At 45.3% G+C, this 5,339-nt stretch overlaps 1 long non-coding RNA gene across 1 annotated transcript; it reads left to right on the forward strand.

Annotated features, from left to right (window-relative positions):
- The first annotated feature begins 1,924 nt into the window (after positions 1–1,924).
- On the forward strand, positions 1,925–2,426 carry LOC123064624 (uncharacterized). The gene is made up of 2 exons (XR_006430746.1): positions 1,925–2,059; positions 2,170–2,426. It is a non-coding gene; the product is annotated as an uncharacterized lncRNA (long non-coding RNA).
- Positions 2,427–5,339: the final 2,913 nt, after the last annotated feature.

Below are 5,339 nucleotides of genomic sequence, written 5' to 3' on the forward strand. Positions count from 1 at the left end.
CGAGGTCGATTAGCGTCTAACTCCGTGGTCATTTAGTATTATGCAAATATTTGTCATTGCAAATTTGATACGTAACATTTACTTTTGCGAATTAGTAGCCAGAGTTATAAAAGATCTTGGTAAGAAATCATGTATTTATGAAGAGGGTAGTATAGAAGCTTAGAAGAAGATAGTCAGGATCATGAGTTGGGATCGGATTGATCCTCTATGATAAAATTGCAAATGGTTGGCTCATAACTAGTAGGATCGTGACCACGTGACATATGTGGGAAGGAAACCAAACTATTCAAAAAGAGCAGGATCGTGAAAATATGGATATCTAATCAATTTAGATCATAACATCGTAAAAAATCACAATAAAATCATGATTCTCACTACCTTGCCAAAAACAACCTCCTTGTATATTTTCCCAGAATAAAGTAATTTGCACATATTTGGGGGCAGTCAAGATTTATATTAATTGTGCATATATTCTTTTTTTGCGGGCAGTCAATATGCCATAAATGGATCCTTGGTTTTTCCTTCAAGGCAATCAATTTACAAATATATGTGCAATTAATAACGAAAATGTTAACGCCCACACATGTGGGCGTTAGCCAACTCGCCCACACGCCTTCATCACCATCCAGCGCCTTTTGCACGAATCTTGGCATAAAAAAGCTGATTTTGTGTGCCACGTAGGACAACTCGTGTGTGTGGCATGTGGGGGAGGTCGCCCACACGCCTGTTTTCTCTCCGCGGCCAACGTTCGCCAGTCGGGGCGTGCGATGGAACTGCTATCGCGCCCGCACGCCACGCACCACTCCTGTTCCCCATCTCCCACGACTGTCATTCTCCCACTCTCCCACACCCAAGCTGTCATTTGCCATGTTTTTGAAGGGTACATGGCAACTGCCCTATTTGTGATTGTAAGCATATGGCAACTCTCTTTTTACCCGAACATGTTATTGTTGCCACGTCTGTTTTGTAGCGTTACATGGCAACTGTATAGTGTTAGTAGGTGGCAACTCCTAAAGATACCACCGTCACCCACATGCCCGTCTCCTCTCCCACACACCAAAAGCCATCAGTTGCCATGTGTTTTGCAGGATACATGGCAACTGCCCTAGCGTGCTTGTAAGCAGATGACAACTCTCTTTTTACCCGCAACATGTTTTTTGCCATGTTTTTTAGTGCTACATGGCAACTGTTCAGTGTTAGTAGGTGGCAACTCTTAAAGTTTTTCCAAATCATGATAATTGTAGTTGTCCGACATGGCAACAGCTGCAGTTGACCTAAGATGGCAACTGTAGTTGAGCAACCATGGCAACTGTAGTTCAGCAACATGGCAACTGCAATTCAGCAACATGGCAATTGAAGAGGGTCCGTACCATGGCAATCGCGGCGGGACGCGTGGTTACTGACACGCGGGGCGTGTGGCTCGCAGGCGGGGAGGGGCAACGGCCGAGACAGGTCGTGCGGGCCGCGTCCTCGCTTGCCCAGACGTGCTCGTGCGGGGCGATCGCGCTGCACCGGACGTGCGGGCTGTGGCTGCGCGCGCCCGGACGCGGTCGTGCGGGCGGGTTCCTGTCCATGCTACACGAGGCGTGCGGGCGGGTTCCTGCCCACGCCACACATGTGGCAGTTATCGGGACCCATTAATAACGCCATCAGTAGATGAGCTGTATGTTTTGGGTGTAAATATACTATATAAATATTCCTCGCAAAAAAATACTATAAATCTATTTTTTACTATATATATGAGCTGTATATTTTGGGTGTATATCAACATACGCATTTATAGGATACAGACCGATGATTTCAATTAATGTATTTAAATGTTAACATATATGTAAATAAATCGAAAACTTGTAGCATACACCTATGTCCATTATAAAAAGCCATCTAAGACCCTAATCACAGAGCAGGAACCCAGGCATATCTGAAAAGATTGGCTTAACCTCCCAGTAAACACGCTATCTCTCTCTCTCCCTTTCTTATTGCCACCATCAAGCCAGGATGAGGTCGTTCTACAAGATGCTACTACTTTCGCTTGCCCTTGTTGCGCTGCTATCCTCAGGTATGTACGTTTGGAGCATGTTTTGTGATCAATTTTGTATGGCGACCCTTCCACTATCGTTTTCTCATAATAAATCTCTGCAATCTTTATATGCTGGAACGAACATATAGATCTGATGATTCAGGCGACGGCTAATGGTGGCGGCTCGCTAATCCCTGAAGACTGCCGGCAGACCCCAGTCATCCCTGGGCCGTGTAACCCCAAGGCTTGTCTCCGCAACTGTCAAATCAACGTTGGCCCCGGTGCGGTTGGCGATTGTGATGCTGGCGGATGCCGGTGCACATACTGTACTGCATCTCAGCGGAACTAAGCAGTGATTGTTGCTTAATTTTTCTCAGTTTCGATAATATGCAAAATGTTGGGTTCTTTTTTCTGTCTGGCTACCTGGCAAATACTCCTACTTGGAAATTCAAATCAGGAATGTCAGAAATTTCATCGATTCGAGGAGCGGTTGCCTGATTAGCATGTTTGCTTGTGATTACCACATCTGAAAATTAAGGTGTGGTCCTCTAGCCTCCCCTCTCCCTTTGCTAGAGGTGTGCTGCTCTAGTCTCCTCGATTTATCTTCCTTTGCTAGTGTAGTAAATTGATGGAGCTCGTGAAATCGTGAACGGTGTGCAAGTTATAACGCACATATATAGCTAGCGTTTGTCCTTTCAAGCTGACAATTCGTTTATATTCACGTTAGTAATAAAGAAATTGAAGCCATTTTCATGCACGGTAGGCAGCAAGAACTGCGTCGTCATTGATCAAACGTATGCAAGTGGGTTTTTTCCTTCGGCTACAATGAATTCACACATTTTCAATCTTTAAAGATCATCCCTTTCCCTGCTGGTTCTCCACTTGTCTGTCGGATCCTAACACATGCACTATCCCAAAATTCATACCACGATGCAGTCAAATCTTTATCTGTTCTAAATGTTCAACAAAAATTGGTAGTCAATGTCGCCCACAGCGCAATAGGAGTAGGAGGGATCAGAAAGTTATGAAGATAAGCTTGCCCTGCTCGGAATTTCAAGGAGGCTAGACAGGATGCTTTCCGGATATGCGATCCCAATGAAACATTGTGTGTCTCATCTAGTTTTGCCACCGAGCCACGCCAGTTCTTGGGGTACTGTGCTCGACACCAACCCAGCCGTTCTGCAAGAATCACTGGGGCTTGCTACGTCCAGTGTAGTCGCGGTTTGCGCGCACGGGACACATTGCTGACGTGATGGGGACCCCGACCCGGATCCACGTTGATGGTTGTGCATCCTAAGCGCTTACTGGGCACCAGCGATGTGCAGTTACACATGGACCTGGCCATAGGAAACAAACAAGGTGCTGGCACGCAGACTGAAAGGAACCCATTGGGGGCGTGAGACTCTGGCAGGCGTGGACCACATAGTTTTACCTTTTTAATTAAAATACGTCGAAAATGTAACCGTTTTCGTTCCTTTTGTATGAAATCCATCATGTCTGTATGAAATCCGGCCGTGTTTGCATGAATTTCATCAATTTGCTGAAAAGAGTTTGAAAAGTATGTGACTAACGTTGGATGGCGTCCTCCGCATCTGTGTCCGCGGACGGTTACCTCCCTGTCCGTGGACGGATGCGGGAGAGAATTTGCGGGTTGCCGCTGGAGATGCCCTTAGCATGTTTGCTTGTGATTAACACTTCTGAAAATAAAGGTGTGGTCCTCTAGCCTCCTGTCTCGTTTAGCTAGAGGTGCTTGCTCTAGTCTCCTTGATTTATCTTCGCTTGCTAGAGTATTAAATTGATTGTCCTTTTGAGCAGACAATTCATTTAACATGCACGTTAATAATGAAGAAATTGAAGCAATTTTCATGCACGGCGACGTGTCAAACTGCCCTAAACTCGTTCAACCAGGATTGCTACTTTGGCATTTTTTGCTCATGGAAACGTGGTGGTGTTTGAATATTATTTTTTTGTTTTGGCCAAGGCCTAACTCTACTGTAAATAACTGACATGCTCACCTTATTATATAGAAATGGTTGGCGGCTTAATCCACACATCTTCAATCTTTAAAGAGCACACGTTTCCCTGCTGGTTCTCCACTCTTCACTTGCCTCTCGGACCCTCACAAACGCACTCCTACACTATCTCAAAACCCAAAACTCATACCGTGATTTCTCTCAAAAAAAAAACTCATATCATGATGCAGTCAAATCTTTATCTGCTCTAAATATTCAAAAAAATCGTAGTCAATGTCATCCACGGCGCCATAGGAGTAGGAGGGATCAGAAAGTTAGGAAGATATGCTGGCCGTGCTCGGAATTTCGGGAAAACTAGGCAGGGTGCTTTCCGTGTATGCGATCCCAATGAAACATTTCGTCGTTCATCTAGGGCTGCCACCGAACCACGCCGGGTCGTAGACAAGTACTGTGGGAGACACCAGGCTAGCCGTTCTGCAAGAATCTTTGGTGCTTGCTTCGTCTGGTACTGTGCTGTTGCGGTTTGCGCCGTGGAACATACTGCTGACCTGATGGAGACCCGGACCCACCTTGAAGGCTGCGCATCCTAAGCGTTTACTGGGTGCGAACGATAACCAATTAGGCATCAACGTGGCAATAGCAAACAAAGAAAATGCGGGCAAGCAGTCTGCAAGGAATCTACGAGCTTTGTGTGTTGGCGTGGAACATAGTCGGCCATGGCTTCACATCACCAACAGTCCTGCATGGATTCTTGGGTTCCGATCAACAAATAATTCCTTCAATCTCCCGATCTTCCACGTACTTTGTTTCTGACGCACAAATGATAGGACATGTCCGGTAAAATATGTTCATTAAAAGGATAAACGAATGAACTAAAAAATGAAAGAATAGGATTAAGATTAGTGAATCTACCCAAGTTCTAATGCAGTCCCAATTTTTGCATTTCACCCCGTGGCCACCCAAAATTAGCTGATGCTTCAAATTGAATCGCCAAGAGTTAATCCCTGGAGTTCCATTTCTGAAAATTTTGACATCGGGTTGCGTCCAAATATCCCGGCAGCTCATCATTAGAATATGAATAGCAATCTTGTTCGGTAGCTTTTGACTTGCCAGCATAATTTAATCAAAGAACGAAATGCCTCTCAATTTGTTGTGGAGAATAGACTGCCAGCATTCTTGCGCAGAAGTGCAGTAATGAATTGGACTAGTAATTGTGTGTGTGGGTGTGTGTGAACTGAGACTTGCTCGGATGGATAGGTTCTCTGTGGTGGAGCCAACCACCAGGGTTCGAGACCTAGACTTAGCGATGATGCTTGCATTTTTCTGGATTTATTCCAGCCTTTCGC

This window comes from Triticum aestivum, chromosome 3B (assembly GCF_018294505.1).
Source record: "Triticum aestivum cultivar Chinese Spring chromosome 3B, IWGSC CS RefSeq v2.1, whole genome shotgun sequence".
Taxonomy (NCBI): Eukaryota; Viridiplantae; Streptophyta; class Magnoliopsida; order Poales; family Poaceae; genus Triticum; species Triticum aestivum.